Here is a 16,446-nt window from a genome sequence, read left to right on the forward strand (position 1 = left end):
TCAACCCCTGGTCTAGGTTTACTTGGTCCTGCCACAGTTCAGGGGTTTGGACTTGATGACTTCTCGAGGTCCCTTCTAGTCCTACATTTCTATGATTCTGTGTTTATTAGAGTAGTGCCTAAGGACCAGCCATGAATGGGGCTCCATTCTGCTGGGTGCTCTACACACACAGAGTAGCGGTCTGTGCCTGGAAGAATTTATGATCAAAATAGAGAAGAAAGTCATAGGGTCGGGGAAAGCCAAATGAACAATGTGACAGTAGCAAATAGTATGTTAGTTCCACAACATTTTGGAGTTGTGGAGGCAAGAGGGAGTTACTAAATGAAAAGTGAGAGGGGGCCATTGTAAGGAATGAGACTGAAGGGACAGGATGAGGAGACCAGGGTAAGGGGGCGGATATGGAGTGAAGCTCAGCTGAAGGGCCTGTGAAGGAACAAGGAAAGGGGAAGGAGGGAATAGAGTCAGTCAGCACGGACAGAGAAGGTCCAAGAAGAACTGTAGAACATTCTCTGAATGTCCAAAGGTCCCTGATTTGGCTTCTTCTGCAGCTGCACTTACCAGCTGGAGTTTGATTCGTTTCTGCAATTTCCCCTGAAAGCTACATGGCAGAGGGGAGATCCTAGTGCTCCCCCGGATTAAAGTGTTTCCCTTGCACAATTGTGGCTTCAGGGGGATAAGTCAGGGAGGGGTACCCCTGGCTGGACCCCATTTTGACCCCTGCCCCACAGTGCTGAGCTTGCTTCTCCTCCTGCTCAATGGAGTCTCTGTAGCTGGTTCGTCCCTGCAGTTTTTCTCCCGTCCATCACCACTTTGTCTGCTTCTCTCACAAGGTCATATATGTGTTCATGCCCTCTGTGCACAAAAGACTGTCCTGAGCTTATCCACAAAGTAGATCTACTACTTTATTGTTCTTGAAGTCTTTTGTCAAGAGCCATCTCTGCCATGATTCCCATAGTTAAACTACCAATGAATAATGGCTTGTAGAAATTCACTAACCGCGCTCTTTTATAATTTTATTTATTTTTTCCTTAAAAGCACATAGTAGGTCTTGTGACCCCATTACTGTTACCTTCTTCCCTTTTTTCCTGTCCATTTCCCTTGTTATCTGCTGCAATCCTTTGTGTTTGTATTTTGTCTTAATCTTAATTGTGAGCCCTTCAGGACAGGGACTGTCTCATACTACATGGTTGTCCAACACCCAGCACAATGGGGCTTTGAGTCTCACTGGGTCTGTGAGTACTACCATAATACAAATAACTAACAATAGCACCACCATGTGACAGTCCTAAATACTACACTTTTGTTTAATTGGTTTCTATTTTGTAATCACTTGTTGATTCATTGTTCCAGTGTAAATCTAAGTTTGAAATATACTTTTAAAAAGTCTACTTGTAATTATGTAATGTATTTCCAGAGACATGAATAAAGTTAGATTTATAGTATCGTGAGATTCCCCCCCTTAATTTGCTTTTAATATATATGCGTGTCTCAAATGTAACCTACTTTATTAATGTAAACAATCTATCTTTCAGCTCTCAAAGAATGTAGGTGATACAATTAAATTATGCTTGTATATGATAAGGAGCGATCACTATGAATACTGAAGAATATTCCTAAGGTGTAAAGTTTGCTTTCATAGGTTTAGTTTCATGTATCACTGCCTTTGTAGTTATCGCTAGAAACAATTGGAATAAACCATGACACTGTATTCTAATATTAACTGCTTTGTCTAACTGTAATGACTGGTATTGTTTACATCTTCAAGAAATGTAAATTTCTAATAGATGACCAGTAGAGAGGGTATATTATAATATTACCTTTGTCAAGTATTATTACTTAAGATAATATGGATTTTTTTCTTTTTGTTTAATGTATCTAATCTTATATGCCATTGTGGATTGCTTAAGAAGAAATTGTTAACTTTGTCTAATTAGAAATATAGGATATAAGATTTCCTATACATTCAAACAGCTTTTGGTATTAGTGAAAGCTATAGATAAGGCTGTATAATTATTTTTATGATAGCCCCTTTTTTTCAGAAGCTGGGTTCTCAAAGGAAGTTATACACAAAAAATTCATATGCATAATCTCTGTCCATCAGTTTGGGTTATCATTGTGGAAAGATGGAAGAAAATTGAAGGAATTTTTTTTCAGCCATATCTTAGTTTTAGTCAGAGAGAAAATCCCCCCCCCCCATTCTAAAAAACCCTCGGTTACAATTCCAAGATTGGGAATAAAGGATGAAAGACTAGCTGCAGATTGATTCCAGCTGGATAGAGGCCAAACTCAACATCCCGCAAAATTTAAGTTGCTCTTTGAATCTGATAGTAGAGTAAGCACACTTACAGTGTTGTTGTGCCACTCCTAAACACAATGGGTAGAATGATGGTCCCATTAAAGTCGGCAACAAAACTCCCATTGGTTTCAGTGGGGCCAAGATTTCTATTCTATTCTATATAGATTTTTATACCGTGCTCATCACTGTAGTAACTGGGTGCCTTCTAGTAGTACATGAAGCCGTGTGACTACATCTATGCCATGTGTTTGTTCTTATCCTGTCCTTAGAGGGTGAAGTGCATGGAGTAGAATGTCTTATTTTGGTAAGGTTTTTCTGTTTGTTAAATATTCCTGTTATGTATTTATATTAGAGAAGGGAAGGTCAATGAAATGTGCCTTTTGTTTGGAGCGGAAGTTGTTGAGGTTTGTGATAGTCTTTATTTCCTAGGGGAGTTCATTCCACAGTCTTGGACCAGCCCGGGAGAAGGTACTATCTCCCACACACAGACAAGCTTGACTCTTACTGTTGAGAGTTCCGTTGTGCCAGAGGAGTGAAGTTGTCAACCATGATGTTCATCCTGGAGCTTTTAAGTGATCTTTTAGGTACAGTGGGCCCAAGTCATTAAGCTCTTTGAAGATGAGGACCAAGAACTTGAACGTGATTCAGAGTTATGTGGGCAACCAACATAAAGAACAGGGGATAGATTTGATGCACTCATGGTGGCCTGTGTGGCTGAGGAGATGTATTGCAGCATTTTGTATTAGTTGGAGTTTCCTAAATGCTGAAGGGTTCATACCCAGGGATATCATGTTGCTGTAATCCATCCAAGAGGTGACAAAGACATGAATAACTGAGGTCAACTCTTCATCCGCTAGGATGGGATGGAGTTTCCTAGCTAACCAATGATGGTAGAAAGCATTACTCACTGCCATTCCATGTGTTTCATATATGATGGGCAAAAGACATGGAAAATCAGTGCTAACTTTTCCAAACTTTGAGTAGTAAAAACACCACTAGTTTGGTATCTTCTTTGACAGTACAAGCTGATGGAGAAGAAAAGGTGCCTTAGGAATCGTATGAGATGTGGACCTGCTAAATTGTATGGTATAATAGGCCTTTTATGAATATCAGTTTTGTAGCGCTCTTCGCTAGGCACTTTACTGATTAAAAACAGATGTTAGTTTGGACAAGGCTAAAATAGATATAAAGATTAGCAAAGAAAACATTGATGTACAAATCTTCACGGAGGCTTGGGTCAAAAAATAATAATTTAATAGAGGGAAGATGAGGCTCAAGAAAATCAGATGAGGGCTTGAAATGTCACATTTACTGGGTTTTTAAGAAGCAGCACAGTCCTAATTATCTTCTCCAATATGAGAGAGGATATTATAAAAGCTGCTAAAAGTTTTGGAGATCTTATACAGGATGGTAATAACATGTGCTTTCCTGACCATAGCCACATGACACAGGCAGGCAGAAGGCCTTCTAAATGAGCATTTCGAAAGGAAAGAGTTGTATATTCAGTGATGTTCTATGTTGTCATCATGCCAGTCTGACTCTGAATGATATAATATTGCAATCTGCATTGCCATTCACCTGGACCCTCTCTGACTCAAATCTCTCCAAAGTTGTGTATTTTGCCACACCAGTCCTGATAGAATGCATACCAAAATTTGGTGGTTTGAGCACCAGGTGGTTAACACGTCACTCAACACTGTGGCAAAAGGATATCTGGTCAGGTAGCTACCGTCCCTGTGTACAAATGGAGGTTCTAACTTCTGTGTGCAAAGCTCGAAATGCTCTCATGTCTTTCTCTGGACATATCTGTTCATCTGAGCATTCTTTTAGTTCTGATGTGGACACACATCTCTGTTTGATAAGTCTTTGACTCTTTATAGACGCTGTTCCAATAGACCACTCCATCAACCTCATGAAGCAACTTGCACAAATACAGACAGATATCGTCTTCCTTTCCAAATGCAAACGGATGGATATCATACCAAATGGACTAAAGGTAAAAAATCCACTGTTACCTACATACTACACAGACCACAGTGAGAGATTATGCCATACTCTGTCAAAGAAACTGAGGAACCACCTGATCAGCATCCTATACAGCAAACAGGAAAAAATCAAAAAAGAGCTCTCCAACCTGGAGACTCTCATTAATAACCAAACTTCTATACAAACGGACTTCACTAAAATAAGACAGGAGATCTATATTACTCACTTCACCTCTCTGCAAAGGAAAAAGGACTGTAAGCTGTCTAAACTCCTACCTGCCACATGGGGCCACAACCGTGGTACCCCTAACCCACTCAGCAATATTGTCAATCTATCCAACTACACACTCAGCCCAGAAGAAAAGTCTGTCCTATCTTGGGGACTCTCTTTCTGCCCTGCCACCCCCACCAACATAATACAGTTCTGTGGCGATCTGGAAGCCTACTTTCGCCTTCTCTGACTCAAAGAATACTTCCAGGACAACACTGAACAGTGCACTGATACACAGGTGCCCTCCCACCAACAGCACAAGAAGAAGAACTCCACATGGACTCCTCCTGAGGGTCGAAATGACAGTCTGGACCTATACATTGAATGCTTCCGCCGGCGTGCACAGGCAGAAATCGTGGAAAAACAACATCGCCTGCCTCATAACCTAAGTCGTGCAGAATGCAATGCCATCCACAGCCTCAGAAACCACCCTGACATTATCATAAAAGAGGCTGATAAAGGAGGTGCTGTTGTCATCATGAACAGGTCTGACTACCAAAAGGAGGCCGCCAGACAACTCTCCAATACCAAATTCTACAGGCCACTTCCCTCAGATCCCACTGAGGAATACACTAAGAAACTGCAACATCTACTCAGGACACTCCCTACACAAACACAGGAACAAATCAACATACCCTTAGAGCCCTGACCAGGGTTATTCTATCTACTACCCAAGATCCACAAACCCGGAAATCCTGGACGCCCCATCATCTCGGGCATTGGCACTCTCACTGAAGGACTGTCTGGATATGTGGACTCTCTACTCAGACCCTATGCCACCAGCACTCCCAGCTATCTCCGTGACACCACTGATTTCCTGAGGAAACTACAATGCATTGGTCACCTCCCAGAAAACACCATCCTAGCCACCATGGATGTAGAGGCTCTCTACACAAACATCCCACACACAGATGGAATACAAGCTGTCAGGAACAGTATCCCTGATGATGCCACAGCACAACTGGCTGCTGAGCTCTGTGCCTTTATCCTCACATACAACTATTTCAAATTTGATGACAATATATATCTCCAGATAGTGGCACCGCTATGGGCACCTGCATGGCCCCACAATATGCCAATATCTTTATGGCAGACCTTTAACAGCGCTTCCTCATCTCTCGTCCACTCATGCCCCTTCTCTACCTACGCTACATTGATGACATCTTCATCATCTGGACCCATGGGAAGGAGACTCTGGAAAAATTCCACCATGATTTCCACCCCACCATCAACCTCAGCCTGGACCAATCTACATGGGAGGTCCACTTTCTAGACACCACGGTGCAAATAAGCGATGGTCACATTAACACCACCCTATATCGAAAACCTACCAACTGCTATGCCTACCTTCATGCCTCCAGCTTCCATCCCGGACACATCACACGATCCATTGTCTACAGCCAAGCACTGAGGTACAACCGCATCTGCTCTAACCCCTCAGACAGAGACCAACACCTCCATAATCTCCACCAAGCATTCTCAAAACTACAATACCCGCACGAGGAAATAAGGAAACAGATCAACAGAGCCAGACGTGTACCCAGAAGCCTCCTACTGCAAGACAAACCCAAGAAAGAAACCAACAGGACTCCACTGGCTGTCACATATAGCCCCCAGCTAAAACTCCTCCAACGCATCATCAGGGATCTACAACCCATCCTGGACAATGACCACACTTTCACAGGCCTTGGGTGGCAAGCCAGTCCTTGCCCACAGACAACCTGCCAACCTGAAACATATTCTCACCAGTAACTGCACACCGCACCATAGTAACTCTAGCTCAGGAACCAATCCATGCAACAAACCTCAATGCCAACTCTGCCCACATATCTACACCAGCGACACCATCACAGGACCTAACCAGATCAGCCACACCATCACCGGTTCATTCACCTGCACGTCCACCAATGTAATATACGCCATCATATGCCAGCAATGCCCCTCTGCTATGTACATCGGCCAAACTGGACAGTCTCTACGGAAAAGGATAAATGGACACAAATCAGACATTAGGAATGGCAATATACAAAAACCTGTAGGAGAGCACTTCAACCTCCCTGGCCACACGATAGCAGACCTTAAGGTGGCCATCCTGCAGCAAAAAAACTTCAGGACCAGACTTCAACGAGAAACTGCTGAGCTTCAGTACATCTGCAAATTTGACACCATCAGCTCAGGACTGAACAAAGACTGTGAATGGCTTGCCAACTACAGAACCACTTTCTCCTCTCTTGGTTTTCACACCTCAGCTGCTAGAACAGGGCCTCATCCTCCCTGATTGAACTGACCTTGTTATCTCTAGCTTGCTTGCTAGCATATATATACCTGCCCCTGGAAATTTCCACTACATGCATCTGAGGAAGTGGGTATTCACCCACGAAAGCTCATGCTCCAAAACGTCTGTTAGTCTATAAGGTGCCACAGGATTCTTTGCTGCTTTTACAGATCCAGACTAACATGGCTACCCCTCTGATACTTGACACTTTTTTTTTTGTTTGGGTCATGCTAGCATCAGGAAAATATCCTGCATTGTAAATTTTATCCATGCATGCTAGTGGGGATTATATTGTTTTGTAATAAATTATATATCTTTATAATATTGCGAATTCCAAGCACAAAGACATGAATCAGATCTGCAAAATCATGAGATTGTCTTAAAAATCACAAGATTTTAAAAATAATTTTATCTTTTTATTTGCTTTTTGAGCATTTAGATTGCAATAGGGTCACACTGTCAGTCTTTTCTCTGCCACCATGAATGCTAAAAACTTTTTTTTTCTTTTTAATGGAAGTTGTGATACTCAGATAATCATCTGACTTCAAGAACTGGGGCTTTAAGAAAATCACCAAATATTGTGAGACTTGCCATTAAAATCTTGAGACTTGGCAATGTTCTTTTTATATTGTTTAAGAATTTCACTGTTAATGTTTAATGGTGCATTGTGTCCAAAGCCTGTTTTAGATTCTAGCTTCTAGCATTGTACCACATTAGCAAGCAATTGCTTTTTAATATTATTGGAGAGCATCCTTACAAAAAAAAAAGTCACATATTTCTATATTCTTCTTTGATTCCTATAAACAAACTAAAAATGGCTTTGAAAGGAAACATAAATATGTCTCTAGCTATTTCAGTCCATTGTTCTAGCCTCATAGGAAGAAAAACAATGTGCAGTGGATGTAGTTTAATTAGGCTGCAACTTTATTAACTTATCTGGGAATATCGGGCAATAAATTATACTGTGCAGGTCATCATTCTTCCCTTAATCATCTCCACCTATTGGGACTAACAGTTTTCCCCTTTCCCATCCTGGAAGTAGCCCATTGTTGAGAAGCTCTTCCATCATGTGAGGGTTAAGAGGGGCTGGAAAGAAAGGGGGTGCCAGATGTTAGGGGCATCAGCCCCCTTCTCCAGCTTGTTTAGGAGATGACTTCCCTAAATCCCCTTCCATCTCCTGTTTATCAGGGAACAGGAACCCTTTTGGAATGATTACCTGCACTGGAGACCTACCACATCTGGTATCTACTGAGCTATAACATCTTGAGCTAACTCCTTACCTATCCCACCAGATCTCTGATCTACTATGAGGAGGGTGAGAAAACCCACCCTGCCTTGGCCAGTCTGGCAGAGGGAAAAATTCCTTTCTAACCCCAAAGATCAAGTCAGCTAGCACAATGTCCACAGCAGATCAGAAGAGATACTCTGATCCCATGAGTGGGAGGGTGAGTGCTGCTGTCAGTGGAAGATTCCACATGGAGGTCATGGGGTATAACCTTCCCCCCTCCCCCCACCCGCCGCCCCTATGTGCCTGATAGGTCGATGCTGTCACCTGAGCTGGACTTCTGGCTTACCTCTTGCTTAGTGGGGGCCCTCAAAGCTGCCATATCCCCTTTTCTTTCTTGTGCATTCAACAGCAGTAAGCACATTCTGAGCTATATCATTTAAATTACTTCCTGGAAAGAGATCCAAAAGAGAACAAAATGAAATAAGAAATGATCTGACTACAATCAGGATTTATACATCATCATACAGTTATATCACACATGCTCTTTCAGAAGTTAGTGTCTTCATCGTACCCAGAAATCCAAGTGAGAGTCCAGTAAATGATCTGACTGGTAAAGACCCAACAAGTCATACATTTTATATGGCCTATTCCAAGTTTTTGCTATGTTGGTGATTTGTGAAAATGTGAGTAGATGAAGCATTTGTGTAATAAGTGTGAATGTGTGAAGTGTAATATATATATAAATGGCAACCAATGTTAGCAATGCATGATGCCATGTCCTCTTATTACTGGGACCTGTTCATTCATAAAAAAACTGCTTATTTTATAGGTTGTTAGACTCCTAGAATTACAATGCTCTTGCTCCTCATATAAAAGTAGAAGTATACAAAAAAAATTAATATTGAAATGTATTCGCAATGCATTTAAAGAGGTGGGATATTTTATTTCTTGCTTTTGTATTCATGCTGTTTGCATTGCATTACATCCAGCACTTAATTTTTCTCAAATGCAGGGAAATTTGATAATTAAAACACCCTCCTCCCCAGCAAAGCTAGTGGGGAAAAAAACAAGTCAAGACTCTTGAGTGCAGTCAGTGTTTTTGGTTGTTTGTTTTTTTTTTCCTTTAGATGTTAGTAGAAGAGAGACAAAATTTAAAGCTATTTCTGAAAAGGAAAGGAGAGAATAAATAAGCTGTATTATTATGATTAAAGATCTTATTATAAACTGAAAAAAAGATGTGGTTTTGTATTTGGTGGATAAAGCTATGGTTTTTAGCTAGAGGCTATTGAAAATTGTTAAATGATTCTGATCTGTTTATTTACTGTAAAGGAACACAGTGATTTAGGAAAATATTGATATATGAAGTGAGAGGCAGTAAGTGAGCTCAATGATCAATAATTTGAAAATTGGTTGTGAACATACCATGAAAGAAGGTAAAATCTTTTGTAAAAGAGATTATTTAGGGGCTTATTTTATTGTAGCTACTAAATCTTATTCTGTATGGAGAAGCCTGGTAAGACTGAAATTGTAGAGAAAGTGGTTAACTGGTAATGCTGTATTATAATAGAGTGTTCTGACACTTAATGTGAAGGTAATTTGAGAGCAGAATAGTAGTACAATAGTGGGAATCAAGATACTTTTAAATGTAGCTATTGTTAATGAGGAATTTGCATACATTCTGTGCTAAAATTTTAAGCTCGGGAGATCAAATATAGAATGTTAATAACATATATGTGTTTTCCTGACCATATGCATGTGAATAGGGTTGCCAACTTTCTAACTGCACAAAACCAAACGCCCTTGTGCTGCCCCTTCCCTGAGGCCCTGCCCCTCCTCCACCCCTTCTCTGAGGCCCCACCCTCACTCCAGCTCCCCTTCTTCTGTCACTCGCTTTCCCCCACCCTCACTCATTTTCACTGGGCTGGAGCAGGCGGCTGGAGTGTGAGAGGGTGTGAGGGCTCTGGCTGGAGGTGCGATCTCTGAGGTGTGGCAAGGGATGAGGGGCATGGGATACAGGAGGGTGCTCTGGGCTGGGGCCGAGGGGTTTGGAGTGTAGGAGGGGGCTCTGGGCTGGGGATGAGGTGTCAGGATGTGAGAGGGGGTGTGGGCTCTGGGCTGGGGCCAGAGAAGAGTGGGTTGGGGTGCAGGAGGGGTCTCAGGGCTAGGGCTGAGGGATTTGGAGTGTGGGAGGGGGCTCAGGGCTGTCGTACAGGAGGAGGTTCTGACCTGGGGCAGGGATTTTGAGTGTGGGAGGGGGTTCTGACCTGGGGCAGGCAGCTGAGTTGCGAGAGGGGGTGAGGAGTGCGGGCTCTGGGAGAGTGTTTGGATATGGGGGTGGTTCTGAACTGGGGCAGAGGCTTGGGGTGCGGGTAGTGGTGCAGGGTATGGGAGAGACTTAGGGTGCAGGAGGGGGTTCCAACCTGGGGCAGGGTGTTGGGGTGCAAGTGGGGATGCAGACTTCAACTGAGTGGCGCTTACCTCAGGTGGCTCCGGTCGGCAGTGCAGCGCGGTTATGGCAGGCTCCCTGTCTGCCATGGTTCTGCACTGCTCCCAAAAGCAGCTTGCCTTAGCTCTGTTGCGCCGCTGACCGGAGCTGCCAGGGTCCCTTTTCGACCAGATGTTTGGGTCCCAAACTGGACTCCTGGCAACCCTACATGTGAAACAGGCAAGTGGAAAGACCTTTAGATGAACCATTTAAGTCCCACTTAAGACCTCAAAATAGAGTTTAAGTGCTACTTGAGTGATGCATGGGCTTTGTGCTGGTCTTCTGCACAGAGATGAATTTAATCAAAAGTTCATGAAAATAATGATACTAGTTGGAATAAGCAGCTCAGGAACAACAGCAGTAAAGTTTGAGAACAATAAATCGCACCAGATAGTGTGTTCATCTGGTGTCATTCAGTACGAGCGTTAACAGTATCAAAATACAGCCCATATGTAGTAACAGGACAACACTTGCATAAAAACTATCAGCCAGGTTTGTAAATATATCTCTTTTGTAGCTGTTTTTCTCTCATTTTCTTCTTCTTTTTAATCTTATACTTGAAAATTAGACAGACTGTTCAGACTTTCTTGCAAAATCTTAACGCTTTTCCTCTTTTCTTTTTGACAGTCTTTGACAGTCTTTTGATGATCGTCTTTTTCAAGTAGTAAATTAATTTGGGTAGCAAGCACCCCATCTGAATTTGTTACATGCTGGCAGTTCAGATAAATGGATGTATGATCTCAGCACATTTCTGCCCAGCACCACTGTGCGCCCATTTGCAAGAATCTGAGAAAGTGATAATATTCCTGTCAGTTTCAGGCCTCTGAGAAAAATATGGGGCGGAATTCATTTGTATTTATAGGATGCCTGTAGGGAAGCCAGCAATGCTGTGTTGCAGTTTACATAGGCATGTGGTGCTAACTCCATATAAAAAAGATAAGAGGCCTATAGACATTTATTTGTGGGAACATGTAAGAAAAGCCAGAATGGATCAGTAATTGTCACTTACACAGGAGATGTATTTTCAGATTTCTCGTTGGAGAAATCTGTTAAACTTATGTTACCTTTCAGAGTCTGTCCATTTTTAATTATTTTGTTGATTGAATGATTGCATTAAGTTGTATTTTACTAGGTTGATGCAATGTGTGCTTCCTGCCAGCATTTGATATGGATAAATCCACTTTTTGTTTTCTGATTTGATAAACTGGAAGACTTCTTATATTTGCAGTAAAATGTATTTATTAAACTATGTGTGTATATACTCAGTGTGGGTGGAAAAAAAGTGTGTATGTCATAGTTTAACAGACCAAGACACACATGGTGTTGTTACCAACTTATACCGTTAGCAGAGCAGAATAGAAAAAAACACATTTAATATTGGTAAATTTGGGTATATTTGTGCTACAGAATATACATCTCTGTGTGTAAAAGTTCAGTTCTCTATAGTTATTGCCTTTCACTCCCATCTTGTATATATTGTTGTTGAACAATATATAGACTCATTTTAAAATGATTTGGGATGGTTAATGCATGTGTGACTTTTTGTATAATTAGCGATTTCCTCTCCTTATAGCCAATCTGGTGTAAATAAATCTGTTATTTATATGCAGCTGTAATGCATCCTGTTATGGAAAAACCGTTAGAAGCATACCAACACTGGCTCCTCTTCTTTGCTTGCACGTTACTTCCCTGCTTCAAACAGCTTTCTGAAGCACGTCAACATAACACTTCACTGGGAATTTCCACCCTAATCTTGCTGAGTAGAATAGATATCTGCCAATCGCACACTTTCTACTGTGTAGCTGCCCAAGCGTGTGAGAAAGTGTTTTCCTCTTGTAAATTTGCATGATTTTGAACAGTTTGTGTGTGTGTGTGTGTGTGTGTGCGCGCGCAAACACCTCATGAGCCTGTTTTCCAGCTGTTGGGGCACTAACCTGGGATGTGGGAGATCCAGGTTTAAATTCGTGATCTGTCTGATTCACCTCCGAGAGGTGACTCGCTGCCTCAAGTACTGAGATATAGTCAGTCTCTGCCTTTCCATTTTGTCAAAAAATTCCCAACCATATCTAGTCCTGACTCAGCTAAGTACTTCAGCACATGTATAACTTTAAGCATACAGTAAGCCTGAAGATGTAAATGGGACTACTTGATCTTAAATTATGTGTATGTGCGCAAGTACCTTGCTGAGGCAGTTCCTAAATGTACAGATCCCCAAGCACTCTGTGTGTTGCTTCCAAGGGGTTTATGAGGGCTTGGAGGCAGTGAGGGGTGATGCTGTTTGGCTCTGTTACCCTTCTTTCAGCCTGTTTGTGGACAGTGGAGCAACATTTTTGCTTCTTACCATCTCTCCATGCAGTGGAGTGGGTGGTAATGACCCCTAATGCAGTTGTAGTAAAGCAGATGTCCTTGAGCTTTAAACCTGGTGTTCAGGCCCATTCCCATGTAACTGTTCAGGTTACAAAGGAAACCAACATTTTATTAATAAAATATACATTGAATAAAAGTGTGGTTCTGTATGTTCAAAATGCTCCATAATAAGGATTAACCTAATCTCTACAGGGAAAGTGTTCTAGGCAAAAAACAAGCATCTCTAAAGCTCTACCCCCAGCAGTCTTAGGGTATGTCTACACTTACAGTTTTGCAGCGCTGGTAGTTACAGCTGTGTTAGTACAGCTGTATAGAGCCAGCGCTGCAGAGTGGCCACACTTACAGCAACCAGCGCTGCAGTGTGGCCACATTCACAGCACTTGCAGCGCTGTTTGGAGTGGTGCATTGTGGGCAGCTATCCCACAGAGCACCTCGTCCCATTTTGGCGCTGTGGCTTGTGGGAAGGGGAAGGAAGTGTGAGTGTCTTTCCGCTTCCTGTTCCAACGCCCCGTGGTGCTTTGCTACACATTCCTAGCAGTTTGGCGGCATTGTGATTCTACAGCGCTTTTTCTGCGATTTTTGTTATAAATGGATCCTGAGCAGCTGACGACTTTATTGATGAATGTTGCCAGCACATCGCGCTTGGCAGTGGAGCTATTCCTTCAGCTGCAAAGTGAGCGTGACAGTGACAGTGAGGAGTCAGACGATGATATTGAATTGCCTCACTGTGAAGACAGTAAATTGCTTGTGGCAGTAACAGACGTGCTCAGCTCCGTGGACCGGCGCGTTTGGGCTCGGGAAACCAGCACTCAGTGGTGGGATCAAATCGTCCTGCAATCCTGGGATGACGAGCAGTGGCTGCAGAACTTTTGGATGAGAAAAGCCACTTTCGTGGCACTGTGTGCTGAGCTCGCCCCTACCCTGCGGCGCAGGGACACGAGATTTAGAGCTGCCCTGCCAGTGGAGAAGCGGGTGGCTATTGCAATCTGGAAGCTGGCAACTCCAGACTGCTTCAGATCGGTGGCGACCCAGTTTGGAGTGGGAAAGTCTACCGTTGGAATGGTGCTGATGCAAGTTTGCACAGCCATTAATCGCACCCTGCTAAGAAGAACCGTGACTCTTGGGAACGTGCAGGACATTGTGGATGGCTTTGCAGAAATGGGGTTCCCTAACTGTGGAGGGGCAATAGATGGGACGCATATTCCTATTCTGTCACCACCCCACCTGGCATCAGAGTACGTTAATCGCAAGGGGTATTTCTCCGTGGTTCTGCAAGCGCTTGTTAATCACCATGAGCGTTTCACTGACATTTACTCAGGATGGCCTGGAAAGGTGCACGATGCACGCATCTTTAGGAACAGTTCCCTGTTCAGGAGGCTGAGGGCCGGGACTTTTTTCCCAGACTGCAAGATCACAGTAGGGGACGTCGAAATGCCCACTGTGATCCTTAGAGACCCCGCTTACCCCTTAATGCCCTGGCTCATGAAACCGTATACAGGGAAGCTTGACAGGAGCAAGGACCGGTTCAACTACAGGCTGAGCCGGTGCAGAATGACTGTGGAGTGTGCTTTTGGCCGTTTGAAAGCACGCTTGCGCTGTCTTTATGGGAAGCTAGATTTGGTGGAAAGCAGCATCACCGCTGTTATATCCGCATGCTGTACCCTCCATAATATTTGTGAAGGGAAGGGTGAAAGATTCAGCGGGGAATGGACCTCCGAGGTTCGACGCCTAGAGGATGAGTTTGCTCAGCCAGAGAGCAGGGCTAATAGGGAGGCCCAGGAAAGGGCTTCAAGGATTAGGGATGCTTTAAGGGAGCAATTTGATGCTGAGAGCCAACAGTAATGTTTGATGCATTTGATGTGCTTTGCTTTACCTTGGTGTATAATATTTACCACTTCCAGCAACAATATAACGTAGTGAAATAGAAAAAAAAACTTTATTCAACATACAGTACATAACAGGCAAGGGGGTTGGGGTGGTGGACTGTACATTCACAGGTTTTAATATGTCCTATTTTGATCACTATTCAATGTCTGCTGCACTTCAGGATTACTATGCTGCAGAATAATGGGGGTGGAGTGAACAGGGTAAGAATTATAGTTATCAGGGCTGGTAGGTGATCTTACAGGTGTTGAGGGCAGCTGGGGATAATAAGGAACTGGCTGCTGGAGAAAGTTGTTTTGTGGAAATACTGGGGAACAAGGAAGAGGGCTTTGGGAGGGCTGTGGGTTACCACGGTATATATTTGTCTGCATGGCTACAATAGACTCGAAAGACTCAGTTTGGCGAGCCAGGAGTCTTGTCTTATCTGCTTTGTGGTTTTTTTGGAAGACAATTCCTTTCTCCTGCTTTCTGTTTGCCTCCATTCATGTACACTCTTTCTCCATTCATGTACACTCTTTCTCCATTCATAGGTCTTCTCTCTCCATTCCTGTGTCTTCCTACTTTCTCTGTTGTAGTGGCTCATAACAGATTTCATCAATTCCTCTTTTGATTTTCTAGGATTCCGTCTCAAGTTCTGCAACCTACGTGAGGCCGGTGATCCGGCTGCAGTAGTCAAGGTCACTAGAAAAAAGAGAGAGAGAACCATGTAATACACAGAGGCTACGTTGTTTATTATCACACGTTGAAGGACTTTTTAGACTTTTGGTAGCATCCTTCTCACATACCTCACATAACACAGAGAGGGCAGGCAAGCTAAGTCATGGCGAGCAATGGGGTGAGTGGTTTTGCCCCGATTTCCCCTTGGGAGTGGGAATTGACCAGTGGGTCACTGGAGTTTATCAGCAATGGGTACAGGAGGTAGCTGGTGTCCTGAAGAGGGGACAGTAGTGAACAGGAAGGTGGTGAGCTAGCTGCTTGGGGGGGGGGGGGGTGTTCTTTGGTCCGCGTTCACGCCGTCCTGCTGGTGAGGGGGAGAGAAGCAACGCGGTGCTGGATGCCTGCTTGGAGGATGGGTGGGGAACACAGGAGCACACCGCGGTGATGGATCCCTGCTTGGAGGGGGGGTGGGGAACACCGGAGCACACCGCGGTGATGGATGCCTGCTTGGGGGGGTGTGGGGAACACAGGAGCACACCGCGGTGATGGATGCCTGCTTGGAGGGGGGGTGGGGAACACAGGAGCACACCGCGGTGATGGATGCCTGCTTGGAGGGGGGGTGGGGAACACAGGAGCACACCGCGGTGCTGGATGCCTGCTTGGAGGGAGGGTGGGGAACACAGGAGCGCACCGCGTGGCTGCCTACGTGCTGGGAGGGGGGGGGGTTAACAACAGAGCGCCATGGGCTGGGGAAACGCGAACCTGGCACCCTGCACTCAATTATCCCTAAACTCTCAACAGGGTTTCCTACTGCCAGACATATCACTGCTGTGTGTTACCTGGGAAGAGAGGGAGGGTCTTCTACAGGAATGTGGTTACCGTCCTGGCTCCTATGCAGCTTGCCTGTGTGCAGCCATGGTCCCCCCACCCCTCGCTGCACAGTGGATCGGACGAGTTAGCCTGACCGGGACAGGGACCACGGTGGCTCTCCCGATCAA

At 44.0% G+C, this 16,446-nt stretch overlaps 1 protein-coding gene across 5 annotated transcripts in view; it reads left to right on the forward strand.

The window, feature by feature from the left end:
• ABCC4 (ATP binding cassette subfamily C member 4) overlaps nucleotides 1-16,446 on the forward strand; it is a 230,388-nt gene that overhangs the window by 124,614 nt on the left and 89,328 nt on the right. The window lies entirely within an intron of this gene.

Source organism: Gopherus flavomarginatus, chromosome 1 (assembly GCF_025201925.1).
Source record: "Gopherus flavomarginatus isolate rGopFla2 chromosome 1, rGopFla2.mat.asm, whole genome shotgun sequence".
In the NCBI taxonomy this organism is placed as follows: Eukaryota; Metazoa; Chordata; order Testudines; family Testudinidae; genus Gopherus; species Gopherus flavomarginatus.